This window comes from Myxocyprinus asiaticus, chromosome 10, assembly GCF_019703515.2.
Source record: "Myxocyprinus asiaticus isolate MX2 ecotype Aquarium Trade chromosome 10, UBuf_Myxa_2, whole genome shotgun sequence".
Lineage (NCBI taxonomy): Eukaryota > Metazoa > Chordata > Actinopteri > Cypriniformes > Catostomidae > Myxocyprinus > Myxocyprinus asiaticus.
In genome coordinates, this window is record NC_059353.1 from 35972969 (window position 1) to 35998653 (window position 25685).

General features: G+C 37.4%; 1 protein-coding gene across 4 annotated transcripts in view; it reads right to left on the reverse strand.

Annotated features, from left to right (window-relative positions):
- ncam2 (neural cell adhesion molecule 2) overlaps nt 1-25685 on the reverse strand; it is a 377130-nt gene that overhangs the window by 350356 nt on the left and 1089 nt on the right. The gene's annotated exons all lie outside the window — the stretch shown is intronic.

Below are 25685 nucleotides of genomic sequence, written 5' to 3' on the forward strand. Positions count from 1 at the left end.
TAACATAAAAATATATAAATAAACAAAAATTTCCAACATTCTTTTGAATGTCCATGTACTAAAATAAAATATTTGATGCCATGAGTGTACCTTCATTTACTATTACTATTATTTTGAATGGCCATGGAAAATGAAGCAATGTGATAACAATTATTTTGTGCATTAGAAATGTCTGATCAAGTGTCTTCAAAAGCAGATAATATTGATAACCCTTTACAATTAGGTATTTTATGCTAACATTATTAAATGCATTAGATATCTTGAATTAACAAAGAACAATATTTCTATAGCATTTTTAATTCTTGGTCAGTGTTAATTTAGAAATTTACAATTGTTCATTGTAGTTCATGGATGTTCATAATGCATTAGACAATGTTAACAGTTATCATACATTAACAAACTATAAAACAGTTCTAGTAGGCTATATGTTGGAAATAACATTAACCAAGACTGAGTGCTGTAAGTGCTGTTCATTGTTAGTTCATGTTAACTAATGTATTTAACTTATGTTAACAACCAAAACCTTATTGTAAAATGTTACAGATAATAAAATAAATGAATTAAAAAAAAAAACTATACTAAAACTAAATAAAAACTAAAAATGGCCATTTACAAAACCAAAAAAATAAATACAAATATACTAAAATGAAACTGAAATTGAAAACCAAAACACAAAATGAAATAAAAATAAACATTTGTGAAATTTTCAAAACTATAATAACCCTGGTTTGATGATGCGAGTGGCACAAAAATGACACACTTCAGCTTTAAAGCTTACCATGAAAGTAACTAATCCAAGATTCTAATTCCAAGAAGATTTCAAGCTTTGATGTTAATGGTAATTTCTGAGTATAAAGAACAAATTAAATACTAATAGACTGTTTGTGTTGTGTTATTTCCCCCTTATTTGAATGCCCACCAGAGAGATTCTGGAGAATAGTTTGAAAGAGGCTTGCATAAACTTGAGAAACCTGTCAAGCAAATCCAGCAATCAACAATCTCAGTTCAACATTTTGTTGCCACAGTTCGACCTGACATTATACATAAAATAAAAATACCTCAGAGTTTGTGAGTCTCTAAACTGTGCTCTGCACTTTGATTGACAGGAAGCCACCCACATTTAACCTACTTTCAGAGCTTCAACAAACCTTAACCTTAAATATCACAGGATGATAAGCACATAAATAAATAAACAATTAAATATAATGTGGTGACAGGCAGGTGAAGTCTAAGTTCTTTACATTAACAAATCCATGTTAGAGTGCAATACTCGTGGTCCCCCTCCAGGGCAGTCACCTGATCATGTGATCATGAACTCGCAGGCCTTGTTTGCCACATGCTGTTAGAGCATCTTACTGCCTCTGGTGAACATTCAGGCTGTGTTTCTGATGTATATGTCTTAAACAGTCTAAAGTCGTCAAGTTTGCTTTGATTCATGAATTGATTATAGCATCATAGTATCAAGCGAATATAAGCATAAATTAGAAAATAATTACTTCTGAGGGGCTAATGGCCCCAGGAGATCCAGTCTGAGCTGCACCATTCCACATGTATTTTTAGACATTCACAAACCATGGAGAGATAAATGGGTTTGGCATTCTACACTGTAAAAAACTGGCAGCTGTGGTTGCCAGAAATTCACTGTAAAAAATACGGTAACCATATTTCAGGCTTTACGGGATGTAATTTTGATGCCTGTATATTTTATGGTGCATTATCGTTGTTTATATTATTAAATAATAAACTTGATATATTAACCTTCTGAAACTGTAAAAATCTGCTTTTTACTTTATAATGTATTGTTAATCACCGTAGTAATTACAAAAGGGCACATGATGACATGAAGTTCATCAACAGAGGCCCTTCCTGGAGCAATGACCAATAAACATGTAGAGACAGTGCTCAGTGTCACTCACACAAACACAAACACCATCAGGGTAACACATGTGAAATTAAAATTATGCAATAAACATTAAAGGTGCAGTATGTAAGATTCAGAAACCCTTGTTATTAATGACACCTGTTGTGATCTGCAGCCTGTAGCTCATGATCGCGCACACTCCATAGGGAACAAAACAAAGAGACTGAACATGATTCACTGGCATCATGATGACAGATGAGGTAGCATAATTAAAATTACACAGTTATGATTGTTTTACTACAAACTTTGAGACTGCATATTATATTTGACTCTCCAGTGCTGGAACAGGGCTAAAACAAAGTGTGGATATAGGTCTGACTATGCAAGACTGTAGTTTGAAGTAATCACTTTTCTTTGCATGATACATTGACTGCATTTATACGATAGCCTATGTCGGCATTAGCTAGCTAGCCAGCTCATCAGTAGCTGTTAGCTACATTTGGTGGATGATGACAGAAGCTGTTTATAAAATAGTCTGTACATTATAAATATGTTGACACAATTCAGTATTGATGTGATTCCATCACAACTGTCATTTTGATATATCGATGCGCTATTGTTTTATAATTATAGATTGTATATATTTTCTGTATAACCAAGTTACATTACACTAATGAATGGAGCTTTTTGCATTATCTTGAACATTGTCAAGCATACATTTAATGTATTATTGTAGTTTACCTTGCTGAATAATTACAGATTAACATTATGTCAGTTACTGTGAATCAGCATACCTGATTTTTAGTATAAAGATAAGACCGTTGAAATTATTTGAAAGTTACGAAGCATGGTAGCTTGCAATTCGTCAGCGTTAGCAGGCAAGGTCAAGTTAGCTAAAATTACACAGATCAATCCTTATGGCACTATATTTCACATGCTTTGCAGTTATGTAAGCTTACCTATCCAATAAGAAGAATGCCAATTCAGGGTCGGTTTTGATCCCTAAAACCGAACGAAGTTCCCTCCAGGAATCAAATGCCCTGCTGATGTTCACTCTAGTTTCCGCTCGACCACGATCACGTTTCCGCTTAGCCATACAGGAAAGTTTTTTTTTTTTTTGGCTTACTCTGAGTTTGTGTAGGAGTCGGTGTTGTGCTGGGAGCCAGACGTTTGCTGGATTCCATCTCTAAGATAACTTTACCTAGTGTTGCAGTTTGTTGTCGCTGTTGAATAGCGGAAGAGAAGCACTGAGGCAAAGCTCTCGGGAGCGTGCACAAACGTCACATACTTTGGATTTTCCCGGCAAAAGCGACCCGCTCCCTTCGCATGAAAATCAGTCTACAGGCTTTAATAGGCAACCTAGGAAGTCCGGGAAGGGCTCATTTTTTAAGTTGCGTTACAAGCCGTTCACACAAAAAGCGAATATTACATGAAAAAAGTTACATATTGCACATTTAACTAAACTACATCAAAATAACACAGAACACCCCAAAGTACATAACGGATATTAAAAATAAGAAACGTAACTATTTCCATAAAATATAATGAAATTTAATGGGTCACACAGGGAATTCTGGGAACGCCCGATTATTGTTTTTTACTGTAATTTTAACAATAATTTACCGTAAATTCGCTTGTTAAACATAATATAATTTTTTACTGTTAATTATACAGAAAATCATACATTTTTACATTTAAAAAAATATATATTTTTACAACATTTTACCATAATACTACATGTATTGTCTTTTTAAATATATAAAAAATGTTTACTGTATATTTTAAGGTAACTACCCATTAACCAATTAAAGTTTTTTTACTGCAGCATATTTACAGTCTTTTACCGTTAAAATTAAGATTTTTTTTTAGCTTAAAATAAGTGGATCAGGACCTAATAATATCAGTCACAACATTTTCAGAGTTCTAGTCACCACACTCATTGCACACAAAAGTGTATTTTTGCACAGCTAAAGTGTGTAATTTCTGTGCCACTAGCATCACCAAATGAAACTGTTATAATAACTGTTTTCAAACAGTTTCAAGAAATCTACCCAGCCTTCCATTGGTTATACAAACAGATAGTCCCACCCCTGAACTCACACCATTGGTAGAGTCAATGTTGTTGTCATGAGTCATGTTTGATAGTGCCACAGAGCCACAGTGATACAATTTTAGGTCAAATCAACCTGCAAATGGATTGCTTATAGTTTACTCCACATATGAAGCTGAATACAAGAAAGAAATTGAACATAAAAAAAAAAAATTGCACACATCAGTTTTAACTTCATCACCAACCTATTTCTATTGGGCAGACCCTTCAACAACCTGAGACGACCCCATGTTCCAGACCCATGTTTACTAGTGATGCACTGATATGAACGCTTTTGTCCGATACCGATTTTAACAAAAAAATATGGGAATTATGCTTTAGAAATGTACAAAGAGGTACAAAAGCTTTTTTACTGTTCTGACAATAAATAATTCCATTGAACATGGATTGGATCTGTTGAACACAGGTCAAAATTTTAAAGAGAGCCACAAACATACAAATATAAAAAAGATACAAAAAATAACTAAATATTATAGCATCTTGATTGATATGAAAAATATTATTTTGTACTTCTAAAACATTTTTGCACTTCAGTTTTTGCAGTCCAAAACAACAGAACTCACATTTTACATGCACTGTATTTAATAGAACATTACAAATTCATACTGAATATGTTAACGTTACAGGGTGTATTTAAGTACATCTAAACTTGCTCAGTAAGAACATTCCAGAGAACATGTGTAATGGAATTTTATTTTAATTTTTTAATTTTTTTTGTCTTCACTATGGATGTACTTAAATATGCCTTGCACAGTTAACATCTTCAGAGAAAGACGGGGAGACCATCGGAAGACACCACTCTCCATTTGAAATTTAACTTTCTCTCCAACGTCTGATAACAAAAAGAACTAATAAATTCATTAATTCTTGGCAAGTAAATTTGTGTCTGGCTCCGTGACTTTTCAATGGGGAAAGATAGAAGTTCAACTTCTTCACATACGATACAGATGTTTGGCAATTCCACGGAAATGTCAACCACATCATAGAAAAATGTAAAGCTACACTGTGTAACTTTTGTTTTGTTAAAAAATAACAAAATGTTATTAATGAGAAAGTGCAACAAAACTCCATCTTTCAAACCATGTATTTACTTTACCCAAATACACTTTGATAAACCTATAATAATGATATTATAATATAAATATTTTAGAGCTGTCGGGACGGATTTTGTGGGAAATTGCATACATGTACGTCATTCACCCGTATGTGTCACGTCATATCCATACACAGAGAAAATAAGATCCGGCTTCTGTAGCGCATGTGTAGGAGTAGCTGAAGCTGAAAGTTTGTTGTCACAACAAACGAGAAAAACTGACCATGGATCATTCAAAATGGCAAACCTCCAGAGAATCACTTTGTAAAAACAAAGAAACCCCAAACAGAGCAGAGTCTACAAGCAAAATGGGAAAGCAACAGAGTCTGTAATAAAACCCGAATCAACATCGGCTTGACTTTTCAGAGGTGGCGACAACTCCGAGAACTTAAAAGGATTTATAAGCCACCAAGAGATGGCTTTTTTCTTACTCAACAGGTAAGATATTTTATTGATATGGTTTATGTATAGATGTGTAAGCACAGTGAAATACAATAATTATACTGTAATCGGTGCAGAACTTTTCACTTGCTAGCACGTGTGTATTTTTCTTTATAACGGCAATAATTTATATAAATAAATCCTTTAGTCCTAGGCTTGCCAAGGACATGCGAGTCTTGAAATGATGTTGACCTCTGGTTGGTAACAATGACAATCTATAAATTAGTTACTGCCGTGGTCCATTTGGCCAGAATATCCTGCGGTTATAAAAACTTTCCAACATTTGACCTTATCAGACTAGCAATCGTTGTGTCTAATGTTAACAAACGTTGCCTAACTTTTGTAACGTAATTTATTTCAAAACATCAATGTTTCCAATAAGTCAAAACAACAACATAAGATATGGCACTTACTTGCTCAGATAACATGTTTTCAGATATCCGTCTTTTCCTTTCTTTCATTATTTATTTGTCCATTTGCTCTGATAAGATGTCCTGTATACATGTGTACACCGGTGCCTCGAACCACATCCATCCGCGCAGAGCCGAACCACAACCAAAATAATGTCCTTCCGCAAGACACATGCAGTTTTATTTTTTAACCGCTAGAGGGCCAAAAGTTACATAGTGTAGCTTTAAGTTTTAACCAAGGGAACAAAACCTCCTTTTAAAATTCTGTATTATAGTGGGATAGTGGAAAATGGATAATGCCGTCTAGAGGGCGCCGCTTGCTCACACGGTGCTGAATGAAGCCCTGACTGAAGCACTGAATGCAGACTATATTTTAAAATACAGCCTTTTAAGGTTAAGTAACCATGCAAGGCCATATTTCGATTTCAATCTTAATTCACTCAATCATGCAGCATAAATGGATATCATACCGACTTCTCAGACATCCAAGTCTGTTGGTTTCAAAGAGTTTTGTATTGTTTCCCTCATCATGTAGCCTTTAGGTAAGTACCACTTTCACAACTGTCACGTCCGTTTATGGCGATTTTTCCACATTAACATGAAAATGAGAAAGAACAAAATTTTTATATTACACGTTCTTAGGAGTGCCAACTGTTCTACATATTGTGGCTTTTATTATTTCTGGATTGTGCATTTAAATTCACAGAGTTTTTACAAAAGGTGTTACTAATTCAAAAATCAATGGGCATGCGGATGGACTTTATTTGAAACTTTGTCCATTTATTTAGATCATGTTTAAGATATAGCTTGTTTTCCACTCACTTTTGAGTCCAACTGTGCCAACGCATATGCATACAGATAGATGGAACACTGTTCATGACTACAATAAATGTCATGAAGAGTGAATATGGATGCTTCTGCACCTATCTGCCAGTGAGATGTTTATTGACAGGTGTGAACATCTCTGATGTTCAGATACAATCCCACCTGTCTCTGCTGTTTCACGCACCATGGCAGCACAAACCTATTTGCAAGCACAGCGCCAAATAAAGACCCAATAGAGCAGCAGTGAATGCTAGTGGCACTATCACCAAAACTGAATGGAAGAGACTCTGATGAATCACAGCAGCACCACATTTGTTTCTCTGCTGGCAATAATGAAAGAAATCTCAGCAACCACACCTTTTTGTCTAACCCCCACTATGCAAACCACTAGCCTGAATGAACTTAAGCAATTTGACAACAAAACATGTGGTCTGAACCCCTTGTCCTCACCAGGTTTTGTTTCTTTTTTTTTTTTTTTTTTACATGTTTTTTGAAACAACACACCTCTTGCGATCACAATCAAATGTTAAAGATAATTTTTCTTTTTCTTTTTTTTTTTTTTTTTATAAGTTAAAATACTCTTTTTTTTGTAACCTAGCTTAAAGGAATATTCCAGGTTCAAAAAAGGTTTAACTGAATAAACATAATTTGTGGCATCATTCTGATTACCACATATAATTAAGACTCATGCCCTATTTATTAAAACAATAAATAAATAAATTGCACTTGCAATAGAAGTGAATGGGGCCATTCCATAAATGTTTCAATACACTCTGTTTCAATAGTAGAGCCACAAATTGTAAAAAAAAATATATGTGTTAACATGATTTTAGTGTGATAAAACCAAGAATTTACCAGCATTACACTGTACCAGACAGCAGGGTCTACCGGCATTACATCGTCATGACAACTAAGTTGTAATACTGGATAACTTTACACAGATAAAATTATTAGAAAAATTATTTTATTAAACTGAATTTTTCCCTGTATTCTGGTACACCGTAATGCTAGTAAATCCTTGATTTTATCACACTGAAATCGTATATCTTGTGGCAATACTTTTGAAACAGTGTATAAATAAACTGTGTAATTTATCGTTAATGGACTGGCCCCATTAATGGTGTTGCTTTGGAGTGATACTATCTGTCTGGCAAATAGAGGGAGTCTTCGGGAAACCCCTTTGAAAACAGTCTTTATTTTTGTAATTCTGTTTGGTATTGTACACCCTTACAAAAATCGAGAATTCATGGCAAATTTTCCGCAAACTTGCAGCAAATTCTCCACTGATAATTGTCACATGCAAGTTTGTTGCAAGTTTGCAGCTAGTTCCGATTTTTTGTAAGGGCAGTCATATGATAGCATCAATATACCATTCGGGAATATTCTAATTTTCCCATAAGACTAAGCATTAGGGAATGTAGTGTAGTGTGTACTATAAAAAAAACAGGCTTTAAGCAGCCTTGTCATTGGCTTCCTACTGAACCACCATTAAACAAGCAGAAATCTTTCCGCCTTTTCGATTTTAACAAACAAGCCCAAAATTCTCATTTAGGTGTTAATTAATTGCATTAAGGCTTTAATTAATGAACAGAAATCTCTGTTGGAGGGCAGAGCCCTGAGATTTGAGTGAACACTTTAATCAGAGGCAAAGTGGATCATAGGGAGAGAGAAATATTTACTAATAGGGACTGAAAATGGTTCTCTCACTGAGCTGTAAGCTGCTCTCACTTCTCAGGCATTCTGTAATCCCTTCTACACCCCAAATACTGCCATACACCATGACAGAGTAGAACAATACTGCCTCGACTATGCCCCCCCATTGCTGTGGTGCTCATGGAGGAGATGAGAGATTGAGTCTTGTCTGAATCATTTCCTGATACTATGTTCTTTCTTCTCCTCAAAATGTCCTGTCCTCCCTCTATAAAGTTTCCAATGTCATTTTACACCTGTAAGATTTTCTTTCTTCCATGGAACACAAAGGTTTAGCAGAATATGTCATGCTGCTCTTTTCCATACAATGAAAATGAATGGGGATGGAAGCTATCAAGAATAAAAAATACAAAATAATAATTAAAAAAAAACAACATACCAAATAAAAATTCTCAGTATCTGTGCAATGTGACAAGCATACACCAACAATCAAATCCTTGCTCAAATGCAAGTCACAGATAGAAACTCACTGCACTCCACCTTCAACCCTCACAAACGGATTTTAATGTGTGAAAGTGAGAACGATGCCATTTTAGACTTAGCGTGTTTATTAAAATATGAGCAAGCCAGGGAAAATGCGGAAAGAAAGTAAAGTAGCAGGAGTGAGTGTGTAGTAGGGATTTAGGGGTGTTTAGAATTGTTTCTATGTTCAAACACATGAGTCAGCAGGGCTCAACGCTAAGGATTTTTTTCTACTGGCCCAGTTGGGCCAGTGCTTCAGATGTTTACTTGCCCTGCCAAAATTTTCACTGGCCCCAACACAAAAATGTAAAATAGCTGTTTTTACCATCATGGCTTTAAAAAAAAAGTGTCCGAAGCTAAATATATTTTATATCCTGTATAATACGTTTTATATATTATTGTGTATTATTATTCCCCCAAAATTGTATCATGTTTATATTTTACAAGATATGATATATGTCTTATGTAACCCCATATTAATTCATTAATTCATCACATTAACCTCTGCCATCCTGCCGTTTACACATCTTTTTATGTGAAGAGTTCCGTCAACTTTTGGGCCCTGTGTAATGTTTTCACAACCAGGATCAAAGATTGGTCACTGAGTTCAAGATTTGATTATTGGCTGAATGTAATAAACTTAAGAATCCCTGAGAGAGGAGACCTTGCTACTAAATCAGTTGTGACAAGTAATTGACATGTAATATACAGTAGGTAGACAATAGGCCTAATCTGTGAATTAAGACATAAATACACAAAGCACAGAAAGAAAATACCAGTACAGTCCAGAAATGAGACATGTAACAGGTGTGTCATGAGGATGATACAAAGTAAACTGTTTTAAAAAGTCATCTTCACCCTACAGCTGAAAAGCTCGGAAAATAATAATAGCCTGAGTGATTTTGCTTCTTCTCATATCAAATGCCATTATCACGTCAAATTAATGTTTACGTTTTGAAATGTTACCTAATGAAATTTATATTTACATTTTGGATACCGAGCTCATAATTTTCAGGCAAATGTATAACTAAGGTTATTACGTTTCATTCCGCACTTCATCTCTAAAAGGAAATTAATTAGATAAAAAGTGCTTTTTTTTACTGTGGGAACAATTCTAGCGCTTTGTCCCTTTAAGAGAGCGCATGCACGTTAAACAGCATTTACGCTGCACGGGGAGAGATGATGAGAGAGATGCACGGAGAGACAGAGAGTTACAGTCCAATAGAAAGAAACTATTGATTTCTTGTGTTCCTATGAGTGTATTACAAATTTTCACCAACATGTTCAAACGAAAAAATTTAGGAATTTCACACACTGTGAACAGGGAATGTGGAAGACATGCATTCTGCTCTGAAATTCATGGTGTTTTTTTTTTTTTTTTGCTATTTTCTACACATTGGTAATTGCTGCTGCTCGGACACTCGGAAAAGAGCAAGGACAGTTCTAGGAGAGCGCGCTCAGTGTCTGCACGTTCTTGTGCATCCAAATTATTGTGCTCACACAGCTAAATATAATCGCACTCACTCATCTCTGAGTGCTCGGTTAGAAGACTTTGTTCACTCCGTGTAATTTTTGTGCTCTCACACTTGTTGTCTACTTGAAATAACGTTATAAATGCAGCACTGGCCCAATCGGGCAAGTGACAATTCTAGCAACTGGCCCTACTCACTCTCACACTGGCCCGGGCCATCGGGCAGTCCTTATTGTTGAGCCTTGAGTCAGGTATACACAACATGGCCAAAGAATGTGGACACCCCCATTGAATTAAAAGTTTTGGCAAGACTCCTTAATTCCAGTGAAGATAAATCTTAATGCAACCACACACAATTTTAGAGAATTGTGTGCTTCCAAACTTGTGGCAATAGTTTAGAAAGGGTCCTTTTCTGTTTCAGCATTGCAATACCCCTGTGCAAAATAAAGAAATGGTTTACTGATATGGAAAAACTTAACTGGCTTGCACAAAGCCCAAGCCTGCACTCCACTGGACACCTTTAGGATGAAATGGAAGTGGCGACTGTACGACAGGCCACTTTGCCCAACATCAGTGCTTGAACTCACTGATGGTCTTGTGTCTGAATGGAAGCAAACCACCACAGCCATGTTCAAGCCTTCAAAGAAGAGCGAAGCTGTTAGGAAGGACCAGCTCCCATGTTTTGTTTTTTAAATTAAATGCTCAACAAGCACATATGCATTTGGTGTCTGGATGTCCACATACGTTTTGCTTACAGTAGTGTATTTCGAGAGGAATAGCTACAGCTAAACTAGCTCTCAAAACTTCTCTCACACTACTGTATGAAACTATTCACTCATCTGTTTCAGGAAGGGAGACTGCACATCAGCTATTCCAACAGCAGGAGAGAGTAATCTCAGGGTGTGTTCACACTTGTAGTTCGGTTCTCTTGGTCCTCTTGGTCCGGACCAAAAAAGAAAATGATACATTTAGTCATTTTTCATCATTTTTCGGCATTTTTTACACCGAACATAAAGCTACAAAACAAAAGTCATCAGGAAAACGTCACAACCTGATTGGACAGCTTTTATGACGTATATTTTGCGATGGAACTTGCCAAACATCCAAAACAATGCTGGCTGCTGGTCGAAATGCGCTCGTTATATTTATATATGTATATATGGTGGTATTTTTACCAGCTGAGAACAAACGAAGAGCTAATAAAATGTGTAAAGGAGTCAAAACAGCCCCAGGAATTCCTCCGTTGCACACACAAATGAAGATATGCTGCAAGGACGTTTATACGTCTTTGGTCCATGTTGCATTCATATATCAATCGAACCACACTCGAATTCGTTTGGAAGCGGACCGAGACCCACTATTCAGGCGGTCTCAGTCCGCTTGTTTGGTGCGCACCAAGGTTCGGATGGCAGCGTTCACACTTGTTCAAATGAACCGCACTAACAGAGCAATCACACCAGAGTTCATTTTAATCGAACCAAACCTGCGAAGTGTGAACACACCCTCAGTTATGCAGTAAAGTCACACACACACACACACACACACACACACACACACACACAAACATAAACACTCACAAAAGAACAGCATATGGGAACAGGCTCAGAGAGTGAGGCTGAGCAGCTGTGGATTTGATGGCATTCAGGGTTCTCAATCTGGTGAAACTCAGAGGCTGTGTGGTGGTGTTGTGTCGGTGTCAGCAAGATGAGCTGCTGCAATATGCCCCAAGTCAAAGACGGCTCTGGACATATTGAGTGAAAGTACGCTCACATCTTCGAGCCCCAGCTTAATTTGATTATAACAATGCACAAGCCTAGCAAGTAGATGTGGCTTTTAATACTTATACGTGTTATTGTGAATTTGTGAATTTGATCTCAGTGATTTCGACCATGCCATTATTGTTGGTGCCAGGCAGGCTGGTTGAGTATCTCTGTAACTGCTGATCTTCTGGGATGTTCACAACAGTCTGGTGTTTAATCAGAATGGTGCCAAAAACAAAAAACATCAAGTGAGCAGTAGTTCTGTGGACGGAAACTCCTTGTTGATGAGAGATGATGGCCAGACTGGTTGGAGCTGACAGAAAGGCTACAGTAACTCAGATAACCACTCTGTACAATTGTAGTGAGCAGAATAGCATCTCAGAATGCACAACATGTCGAACCTTGAAGCGGATGGGCTCCAACAGCAAAAGACCACTTCTGGCACTTTATTAGGACCATAGTGTTCCTAATAAAGTGGTCAGTAAGTGTGTTTATACACTCGTATACTCGGCTATCTGTCTATCAATCTATCCATCTACCTATTCATTTATCTGTATATCTATCATCCATCCATCAATCTATCCATGATCCTTACAATCCAATCTAGTATTTTAAGGATCTTGGATGGATGGATGGATGGATCTTACAATATCTATATTTAAGATTCATCCTTCTATTCAAGGTCCTTCAAATCCTATCAATCTATTAGATCCATCAATCCATCCATCTATACAGATCATAGTTAGCACATCTCACACATATTGTGTTACTTATGACCTTAGTGTTGGAGTCAGCTCATTACAGTTCTCCCATTAATCCTCCCTGAATGTTTAATATCAGACCAATTTTAACTATAGGAAGAAGCTCAGAAAGCCACAAACTAACAAAGTGGGTTCATACTGGAGTTTTACAATACACAACATTCTAAAAAGAGGTAGTTTGATTCCTCGGTTATGTCAGTATGACAAAAATTACTACCTGTGGCATGCACCGCTTGCTGGCTTATATCTCTCTCATCCTGCCTCTATTCCCTCCTTTGTTCTCATCTGGGAATTTGTAGTTTGGAAGCCTGATATTGTTATCGAGAAAAAAAAGAGAATAAATATGCTCTGTTACTTAAACTCGTTATTGACTGCATCATAGTGAACGCAGAGCTCAGCATTCACCTTTCAAAGGGATATATGTTGAGTCCATACAGCTGTTAGTTCCGGTCCTGTAATCTGATTGGTCAAGAGGTGTTCCAAGGGTGCTGCCATTTAGTATAACAGCCCTAGGGCTGTGGTTGTTGATTCTATAAAAAGAACTGGCTCAAAGAGTAATTTGTTTGGGAATCGGATCACACTGTTCGTGCATTATCTTTTACACTGTAGACTGAAAAGAACGGCTCAAAAGAGACATTTATTTGGGAATGAGACTAAATTGGTTGCGCTTTATGTCTCATGCTGTAGATTCAGTAGCGGTATTGCAGCGCTGAAAAACACTGTCTGTTTATTTTAGTCCAGTTTTTTGTCCGCATCGGTGGAAGGATGCACATTCAAGAACTGTTAATGGAACCTAATGTCATGAAAAATAATTAGGTTCCAGTAATATAATGCTATTATTACCGGATAATTTGTGTGAGTGTTAGTGGGTTATTAAAACTTACTCGCACATCCACTCGAAATCCTAGAGTGGTCTTCCCTTCTTCACAATGGCATGAATGGTCCTGAACACTTGCTTCAAGATAGACTAACTGAGACTATAAAACTGGGGCTGTTCTTTCTAAACAACTGCAGCCTGACTGTAGGCCAACTGGAACATTACTTTTAGAAGCTGACACAGATAATAAGAGGAAAAAGCACCCGTCACACTGCAAAATTCGCTGGCCAAATAGAAAATGTACCCACATTTGGCATTTGGCGGGTGTTAATTTCGGACCCTGCATGCTGATATTTACTACAGTATCAATATCAGTAATTAATATATTGCTTAAATAACACATGATCAGCAAAGAAAGGCATACACACCAAATTGTGCTTTACCTTATAGTTTACCTTGGTGATCACACATTTCCCACCTTAGTCCAACACCATGTACATCTCATTCACACATCCTCCTTCTAACTATCTTTTATTCACCTTTCCATCAACAACCTTCCAATTTCCTCTAGACCTTCTCTCACACATTCGACACCTGCTAATTTCACCGTATCTCTACCTCCCGCCCTTTAGTGTTGTTTTGATCTGTTCTAGCAGCAAGGCCTCCTGTGGCTCACTAACAAGCACCCTCCTGCACTTACAGATCACGAGTTCTCCAATTTATTTTTGCCACTCTTTGTTTTCTATTACTGCAAGCAACAATCCTACCAATGCCCTTTCTCTCCACATAGACCACTTTATTTCCAGTGGTGTTGTATTCCTCCCCCATGGTCCAGCCTAGTTCACTAAAAAGTGCCCTTCCATTGTGCATTCTCCAACCCTCTGTTAAATACTTCTCCCATGCCCTGTGGCTGCATGGTCCTTGTATTTTCTCCGCACTGGCCAGCACGGAGTGCCAACAGGTGCCCTACTTGACTAATTAACAGTGTGCATCCCCGAGCGGCTTTGGGACGGCTCATTAGCACACGGTGGGAACTGTGTCTAATTGCATTCTCAGCAGGCTGATTAAAATCAAGCCATAAATCACTTACTGCAGTTGACTTTGAATTGAGCCATCAAGTTTGGCCACGTGAATAACATTGCTAGTTTTCCACCCAGTACTGCGTACACCACAGACACAAAATCACTCTGAAAGATTCCTGTCGTGGACAAGCTCTGTTGAAGAGAGATTTGTAGGACTGGTTCTTTGAGATACTGCCACATTGTACAAAGCAAATATCATCATGTTGATCACTTTGTAAATTTAATTAAAGAGAGATATAAATGCATTGATTCAGTTGAGGCATCTGCACTCAAGGAGATAAAGAGAAGAAAATAGCAGTGAAGGGAAAAGCAAGTGTGAACAAGACAGATAGAAAAAAAGTGCCATCAGATACCTCTTACTCTTTAAACAGCATGTGTAATGAAACAGGTCTGTCCAGATCCATTGTTAATGAGGATAATTCCCCTGCTAACCTTTCATTCCATGTGGAGACACACACATACACACCACACAAACATATAAAAATCATCCTTAAGCTTTTTAACTTAGAACCACTGGACCTTAGTCAGGGTTGACAGCATTTTAAAATAGACAGCTATTAAAACGAGGATGCGAGGGATGTTCAGATTTTTTTGTCCACTGGAAATTTCTGGAAAGTTGTATTTTTATTATCTCATAAGTTGAACAATCGACTTGCATTCATCATGATCAAAATCATCCTTTTTTACACTAATTGTGGCTTTATGTTGTGTGTGATTCACATTGTAAATCAAAGTGAAATGCAGCAGATGTAGCACCATTCTACAGCATTGAGGAAAGAGCAAGAATCAAAGCTACTGCAAAAAGAGACCATCAGATAAACATCGTCAGGCTTTCCATAATGCCAGAAATGCATCCAACATTAGGCTATAAGAAAAGCATGCCTATTCCCATAGATATAAACTACATTAATCATTAAAGCAACAACTGTCACATGATATGACTTATCTGTGCTTTAAATAATGATCCTCCATGTGTGGCGCTGCTTTGGCTCCTCCACAGATAGTGGCTGGTCATGAAAGCTTTCATCACAGTGATGAAATGTCCTCCAGTTTTACTGTGGCACCAGGGCCAAACAGAGCTTTAATCATTAATTGACTTCTATGGATATCCATATCATATTTACTCCTTAAAAGCAGAATTTATATTCGTCTCACATGTCAGTACAACAGTTATTCAATACAGGGCCACACAAATATGTTTAGAGGTCACTTTCCATTGTCAAACTGCATTACCACTGCACTGATGTGCAGACAGACCTGGCTCTGGTTAAAATTAGCCTACATTGAGAGGGTTAAAGTAGCCTTGATGATCTCCGCAGCCTATCTGAAGCATTTGAAGCTATAGCAGGGCTCAACAATAAGGACTGCCCGATGGTCTGGGGCCAGTGTGAGAAAGATTCGGGCCAGTTGGTAGAACTGTCACTTGTCCGATTGGGCCAGTGCTGCATTTATAACATTAGTGCAAGCAAACAACAAGTGAGAGAGCACAAAAAGTACACGGAGCGAACCGAGTATATTTATCTCGCAAAAACGTGCAAATGCATAATATACTGGACGCGCCAAGGCACAGTTGTGTGCACGCACAAGATCGTGCAGACACAGAGCGCACTCTCCTAGCACTGTCCTCGCTCTTTTCCAAGTGTCTTAGCAGCAGCTATTACCAATGTGTAGAAAATAGCAGGAAAAAAAACCCACTTAATGAATTTCGTAATGGGATTTAACGTCTTGTGCAGCACTTTAAGTATTCCCGCACATTCCTTGTTCACAGTGCGCAAAATCCCTACATTTTTCGTTTTTACATGTTGGTGAAAATTTGTAATCCACACATTGGAACACAAGAAATCAACAGTTTCTTTCTATAGGACTGAAAATCCATGTCTCTCCATGCAGCGTAGACTGTTTAACATGCATGTGCTCTCTTAAAGGGACAGAGTGCTAATTTTATTCCCACTGTAAAAAAAAAACAAACACATTTTCTCTCATTAATTCACCTTTAGAGATGAAGCGCCGAATGAGACATAATAAACTTTGTTAAACCCCAGTTATACACGTGTCTGGAAATCACGAGCTGCTCAATATCCAAAATGTAAGTATGCATTTAATTAGGTAATGTTTCAAAACGTAAACATTAATTCGACATGATAATGCCATTTGATATGAAAAGAAGCAAGATCACTATGGCTATTAGGCTATTATTATCAGAGCTGTTCAGCTGCAGGGTGAAGATGAATATTTGAAACAGTCTACTTCATATCATCCTCATAAAACACCTGTTACATGACTAATTTATGGACCATAAAGGTATTTTTGTTTTTGTTCTTTGTATATCAGTCAGTGTTGGTCTTGTTTGTGTTGTCTGATTTCATGTTATATACATATTGTTAATTCACAGATTTGGCCTAATATCTACCTACTGTATATTACACATCACAACTGATTTAGTAGCAAGTCTGTTCTCTCAGCCAATAATCAGATCTTTAACTCAGTGAATAATTTTTGATCCTTCTTGTGAAAACACTACACATGGGCAAAAGTTTCATGACAGCATGACTAAACGGGTGACCAAAAACCCATCATTTCTTCCACAGAACTCTTGGCTTAAAAACACATGTGTAAATGGCAGGACAGCTGAGGTTAATATGATGTATTTATTAATTTATATCTGTAAAGCGCATATATGGAATTGCATAAGGCATAAATTATATCTTGCAAATTATAAATGTGATTAAATTTTGGGGGACATTTTATTTTTTATTTTTCTCTCCCCAATTTGGAATGCCCAATGCGCTCTAAGTCCTCATGGTGGCATAGTGACTTGCCTCAATCTGGGTGGCGGAGGACGAATCTCAGTTGCCTCTGCGTCTGAGACCATCAATCCGCGCATCTTATCACGTGGCTTGTTGAGCGCGGTTACTGCGGAGACGTAGTGCGTGTGGAGGCTCACGCTATTCTCCATGGCATCCACGGACAACTCACCACACGCCCCACCGAGAGCAAGAACCACATTATAGCGACCATGAGGAGGTTACCCCATGTGACTCTCCCCTCCCTAGCAACCGGGCCAATTTGGTTGCTTAGGAGACCTGGCTGGAGTCACTCAGCATGCCCTGGACTCGAACTCGCAACTCCTGGGGTGGTAGTCAGCGTCTTTACTCGCTGAGCTACCCAGGCCCCTGGGGGACATTGTATTAAAAACATAAGATATGTAAAAAATATTTAACTTCGGACATACTTTTTTAAAGCCATGATAGTAAAAACAGCTATTTGTCATTTTTGTGTTGGGGCCAGTGAAAATTTTGGCAGGGCCAGTAAAAATCTGAAGCACTAGCGCAACCGGGCCAGTAGAAAAAATTCTTAGGGTTGAGCCCTGTAAAGTGTTAGGGTCTTATTTGTGTGCTTATAATCATAATTGTCCCTAAGGGGGTATTTCCACTTGGTTACTTCATACATTTTTTTACTGATCAAGTAGCTATCTGATCGTGAAAAGACCAAGTGTAAATGTCCTCAGGAGGTGGTTTGAGACACATACAAGAAGTGACATGGCCAAGTGTAACAGCATCTAGTTGTTCAGGCTATATATGTAAACTTAACTTCTCCCAAACAGAACTACAGTATGTCAGCATATAGAAGTTTGGGAGCCACAATTCACGCTTAAGCAAGAAATCATGAGACACATGGATGTAGAAACCATGAAACTCAAACATTAAATGCCAACGTTCAACTGAAACTTTCCTACATTTTTGGAATCAAAATGATTTATAGAAAACAACGTTTTCAAAGATGAGCATTAGCATCATCAAGGAAGTTAACTCCATTATTTTTGTATATAGCGCAGGAATAGTATCAGATAAAATAGTATAGGATTGGATTTATATCTGCTTTGCATAGACATATTTGTGGCCAAGTGTAAATGGACTAGCATACCCAGTCAAATTGCAACCCCATCGAACAAGATACATGAAAAGACTAAGAGTAAATAGGCCCTAAATGTACTTAATTGTTCCTCATCACAATTACTTGTTTTTCAGGAGAGAATTTTTTTTACTAAGTGTGATTACATATGACTGAGTGCAGTTCAAAATTCTTCAACAGTGCAAGAACAGATATGCATCAGGTCCAAGGCTGTATTAAGTTTAGCAATAAACATTGGTTGTGGATTTATATGGGAGCAGTTAAGAATCCTCCCCACAGTCCTCATTATTGCTATTGTTTGCAGGCACAGGCCATAGCAGCCAGCACAGTGTTCCAAGCTACCTGCTGCTTATTATACTACATTTCGGAAGGCAGATTTTCATAACTCACACATTCTTTTCACTGAATTCTACTTGTCTCTCTCACTCACTCACTTTTTCAGGGCATAGATAGACACCTCTTAAAAAGGTCAAGCAGTGCTTTTGAGCTTCAGGGGAATAATGCAAGCTGACTGCTGAACACACTTGCCACAAATGGCATTTTACTTCAGAAAATGAATGTTTACACGATACAGGCAGAAATCAAACATGTGGGTGGAGGTCAGGTTTACTAAATATTAGAAATGCTCCGATCGATCGGCCACCGAGCGGTATCGGCCAATATTCTTTTTTTGTCAGCAAAAACTTGGCAAAGTGATATAACTGGGAAGAGGGAAATTAAATTAATAGTGACAGTGTGCAGAAAGCTTACATATAGCCAGTTATGACAGAGATCTTGATAAAAGGTGAAATGATCGGGATCGGTATCAGCTGATCTGGTGACAAGATCTGTGATTGTATCAGCTGTAAAAATCCTGATCGGAGCATTCCTACTTAACATATATATTTTTTATGTGCTTGATTGTCTGCACAAAGCACTACAAAATAATACTGCATGCTTGTCCATATGAGTCTCTACTCCTATGCACCATGCTCAAAATAGCCTAAATTGTCATTTATTGGTAATTATGTGGTCAACATTTGTATCATCATGTTTTGATTTCCTTTGACACAGAAATGGTGGAAACTCTCATTTGCTTCTCAAAAAGAATGCAGTGATTAATTACTGATATGTGTTGCCTTATTTACAGAGGACTGAAAATAGATACGACAATAGCACACATCTACTCCACATTTCAGAACAAGCAATACTTGTCTTTAGTTCTAATTCAAATTGCATAAAGCAGAGTACTGCCTGTCGTTTGATTTAGTATAACTGTCACATAATGTAATTCTCCCGTAGTGGTTAAGGATATGGATACATGAGAGCCAAGCCCTACAGCCTTACACAGGCTATGCTAATTTTTTATTCTCTAACTCTTTATGATCTCTATTCATCACTGTCCTCTAATCTAAATGTGGTGTAGGCCTACACTTGTGAAGACGATGTCTGATATCAGCACGGTGCCATTGGTTGGGGGGGGGGGGGCGATGACTGTGAACCGCTTTCCATGGAGTCTCTTTCCTCTCATATCTGACGACTATAGCCAATTATCTCCAAAACTTCCCAATCTGAGGACAAAGCCATTTCTTACATTTGCTGGTGGTCTCAGATAAAGATTCACTCAATGTGACCATTGAGTAAAACTCCAGTGTTTTAACATGCATCTATAATGCTAGATAATACAGCAATCACTAGCGGATCAGATCTGTAATCTTTAAGAGACTAAACAGCACCTGCACAAAAATATACCATATCAAATATAATATTCATAAGCTCAGTCTTTATGAATATTTAATCTGAAGCAAACTACCTAGGTAGAAGGACAAATGCGAGTAATTCATTTATGGAGTACGATGTAGGATGTTCATATACAAAAGCTTCAGCCAGCAGTGTTGGTATAAATAATGCAGAGGACAAGAGGCAAAACCCAACCAACTCAGCAAAGGTCAATGTTCAATGTTTTAACTATCAGAAGCATGCATGCAAGTTGTGTAAGAGGATAAAAAGAAGAAAAAAATAGCAGAAAGAACTACTATTTGTCCAGTTTTACTGAGATGGAGTAGTAGTGGGTATCTATAGAACGATCGAGAAAGAATACTCAATAAAATGAACATAATTTCACTAACAGTGAAATTGCACTCTATTCTATGGAGCAGCATGCTGACTCTTAATACTTCTTAAATTGATTTTCATATAGAACTCCCGCGGGGGGCAATTCCATTTCCATACGAGCTTCTGTGGCACTCTTTTCACTCAATTAATCGCATAATACGATCAATTTCTGCACTGAGAGAAGTCACACACCAGCGTTTTCTCATAAGGACAGCTTAGTGTTTTAGCCTTTTTATAGCACACTCTAAGTTCTATTACGTAGTATAAAATCACCGAAAAAATGGCTGAAAAAATTTAAAGAGTTTTCAATATCTCATCCCTGGAGCCACAGGAGGGCTGATAGTAGCCTAATACTAGAATTTTTTGCCCAGAGCTGGTGATATACGAAACGGTAGCACCCTGTAATTGCCTTTGAGAGTGAACGAGAAGAGAATCCTATAAAAATTTTATTAACAGCAGGCATGTCTTAAGAATTCCCAGCAGTCATTCTGTTATTGATAGTGTAAGAATATCAAGAGAGAAGTAAAAAAAACAAACAGATTCAGTTGTTTGCCATAGCTTAAGCCAGCATGAATTTTCATGCTGGTCCAGACTCCAAACTGGTTTTTGCATGTTACTGCTGGTTTGGTACTGTCCTATCTGGTGGCTTCCAAAACACAACATATGTTGGACTTTCCACATATAGTCACTGAGCACTTTATGAAGAACACTATGGTCCTAATAAAGTGTCCAACATGATCTTCTGCTGTTGTAGCCCATCAGTCTCAAGGTTTGACATGTTGTGCATTCTGAGATGCTACTACAAATGTACAGAGTGGTTATCTGAGTTACCGTAGCCTTTCTGTCAGCTCAAACCAGTCTGGCCATTCTCCATTGACCTCTCTCATTAACAAGGCTCGCAGAACTGCCACTTTTTTGTTTTAAGCACCATTTTAAGTAAACTCTACAAACTGTTGTGCAAGAAAATCCCAGGAGAACAACAGTTACATAAATACTCAAACCAGCCCATCTGGCACCAACAATCATGCCACGGACACTGCTGCCACACGATTGGCTGATTAGATAATCACATGAATAAGCTGGTGTAGGTGTTCCTAATAAAGTGCTCAGTGAGTGTAGAGGTTTTCCTATTGGTTCCTCAGATGTCTAAATTTACAAAATGTTTCAGTGCATAACTCTGAAAAATAAATAAATAAATAAATAAATAAATAAATAAATAAATTATATATATATATATATATATATATATATATATATATATATATATATATATATATTTTTTTTTTTTTTTTTTTTTTCCAGAGTTACCATACTGAATGAACTCATTAGCCATGTTTCCACTATCGGGTCAGTGCGAGCCAGGGCTATCAACTGGTCAGCCAGGGTCAATAGCCTCGAAACTCGAGCCGCGAGACCAAAATCAATCTGCATTCCCACCATCGGGTCAACAGTCCTTTTGCACTGCCCTAAAACCCGCCCTTAATACGCCGTCCTGGTGCCAACGTTGCACACCCCACCTATTTCACAATCAAGAGGGAAGCTCAAACTGAGGTTTTAGATACTGGAGACTAGCTAGCCTTTGAAATTAACATGGTGGAGACTAAAGCTGTCGTTTGTTTGCTTATTTTGGTCTTTGCATGGTGGAAAGCGAGACCTGACTCAGCTAAACTCCACCTTTGATACTGACCCCACCTCAATAGCAAAACCTCATAGCAGGTACGGTAACTGATTTAAAAAAATAAATAAATAAAATAATAATAATAATAATAATAATAATAATAATAATATATATATATATATATATATATATATATATATATATATATGTATATATATATGTATATATATATTCCAGGGTAATATAATAAAAAGTACAATGTTATAAATATTTTTAAAATTGGAAATATAAAAAAGTTTGCTACATCATTGTTAAAGGTGGAAACGCGTTCTAACAGGTCTGTGAAAAGGGTCCATAGTGGAAACGTGGCTAATCAGAATCAGAATCAGCTTTATTGCCAAGTATGCTTACACATACAAGGAATATGTATTGGTGACAGGAGCTTCCAGTGTACAACAATACAAAAACAGCAGCAAGACATAGAAAATAATAAAAAATAAATCTAATCTTCATTAATGAAGCACATAGAGGTTTCTTGGTTTGAAAAAGTGTGTTAGCATTAGTCATGACTCCCAGAGCTGCTGTTAAGATTCTGAAGCAGTGAACACTGGGATACTAATGCAAGAAAAGGTAACTTCACTTGTTAACATCTCAAGTGCACTATGGTTCAGTATGGTTAAGTCACTAGAGGGCTCCTCTCCTTTCTCTTCTTAACACACACACATTTTTATTCTACTCATTTCCCACCACATCACACAGATAGCCTATATCTTTAGAGAGGATGTTATAAAGCTTTCCAATCAAGCTACTACACAGACGGCAAAGAATTCCACGCATAAATCTATTTATTACCCACTGTTGGCATTCATTTGGAGATTTGGAGGAATCCCTTCATTATAGCACTTAACACCTCGAAAGACTATGTCCACTGAGACCAGCACTGCACACAATTTATCACTAAGAAGAAGCTTCAGTGAAACTAGACACGCACACACAAACAGTTCTATGAGCCAACCTACAATAACAAAGACCTGGGAGCCAAGTGTTAGAGTGCTAGGCCTAATGGGTATCAGCACAGCAAATTGCTCTCTCTCGCTCTCTGAAGACAATCCAAGGAGCCTATAACCCCCCCAAAAAAGGAAGTCCAAAGATAGCTATGTCATCCAACCCTTTTTGAGACTTCAGAGGTCACTGCTTCATCCAAGCTGCAGATCTGTTCAACCAGAGCATATATATCACAGTGCTGAAATTCATGAGAGAACACCATCTCCTTACAGTTCAAAGTCAACATGAAATGCCGTTTGCAATCCATTTTACTTCTGTAATCTGACGCGATTCGATTGAAACTGTATATTCAATTAGAATAAATTGTAGGGCAGGACTTGTTGTAACCTATCAGGAATTTATATCAGAGGGGAAGAAAATTATTACATTTTGATAAAAGATTATAAAGATAAACGTTTCATCATCTTGGAATAACATGCACCGATGAACCGCACACAACAGACCAGGACAGTGCACAAAGAAAATAAATAGGGACTTTAACCACCATCACACGTTCACTCTAACAAGTCTATATTACCAAGGGATTTCACTGATGATAAACTAATGAACAAGCCATGGATCACTGCAGCTGTCAGTCACAAAGACACTTCCTAAGACAATGAGAGAAGCACTAATTAACAAAGGCTTCTCTGTGAGATGTGGTTACTCAGTGAAACACCAGGCTGACATCATCATATGACTGCTTGTGAACCAGCTGGCTCATATTAACTGCAGTTGACATACAGATTTTTAATGACGTATTATCTATCACAATGAAGCTACTGGGGGTGATGCTACCCTAAAAAAATATTAATTACTTTAAAATGCAGAGTACTCTCTCAAGATATTTATTCTGAATTTCAACCACATTTACAAGCATGTAGTTTCTGTAAAAATATCATAATTACTACAGTTATTAATAGGCCCACTCTAAAATCCTACTAGGGTGATACAGGTGAAGTGGGAAATTTTCTAATAATGTCATTATCACTGTTTTTGAAAAATGACACAAATGTTTACATCAATGTCATCCCATACTAGTTTTGGATGAACTTAAAGTTGATTTTAAGTAATGGATGAATATACACACGATCATAGACAATTAAGCTTTAACGAATAGTTCACCCAAAAATGAAAATGATCTTATCATTTACTCATGCCATCCCAGATATGTATGACTTTCGTTCTTCTGCAGAACACAAATAAAGATTTTTAGAAGAATATCTCAGCTCTGTCCACACATTGCAAGTGAATGGGGTCCAAAACTTTGAAGCTCCAAAAAGCACATAAAGGCAGCATAAAAGTAATCAATTAGACTCCAGTGGTTTAATCCATGTCTTCTGAAGCGATCCAATCAGACTTGAGCGAGAACAGACCAAATTGTAACTCAATTTTCACTATAAATCTTGACATCAGCAGTCTCCTTGGCGATCATGATTTCAATCTCCATTACACTTCCTAGCACCATCTAGCGCCAGAGACAGTTTAGCAGAGCATGACCACTTCTATTCAAATTAATAAGAGAAATTGGAACAGCCAACGGATGTAGAAAAGGAAGTCCTGCCAATCACATTTAAGATACAGTAGCCGCCTGTCAATCAACTCGAGAACACGCATGCGCATTAGCTGGTATCCATAGAAATAGCTGCCCAGCCTACTGGGAAGCATTCCAAACATGCATTTGGAGTGGACTGACTTGCCTTAAAAGGGAATTTGCTAGCGCTCTGCGCATGCATCAAGCTCTAGGAAGTGCATCAAGCTCGAAATCATGAAATGGCAAGATGTGCAGTGAAAAATGAGTTATATTTTGAATTATTGTGAATTAAACCACTGGATTCTGATTATCTACTTTTATGCTGCCTTTATCTCCTTTTTGGAGCTTCAAAGGACTGATCACCATTCACTTGCATTGTATGGACCTACAGAGCTGAAATATTCTTCTAAAAATCTTTGTGTTCTGCAGAACAAAGAAAGTCATACACATTTGGGATAGCAAGAGGGTGAGTGAAGAATGAGAGAATGTTCATTTTTGAGTTAACTATTCCTTTAAGTGTCCCACTTCACCTGTATTCACCCTGTGGTATTTTCTTCAAACTATGTAAGAAGCTTTAACAATTTTGTCACAAATACAGGTCTGTTTTCATTTGTTGTGAGGGCAATGTGGACTTTATCTACATTGTTTGCCAGTTGACTAGCTACTCAACTAGCCCCATT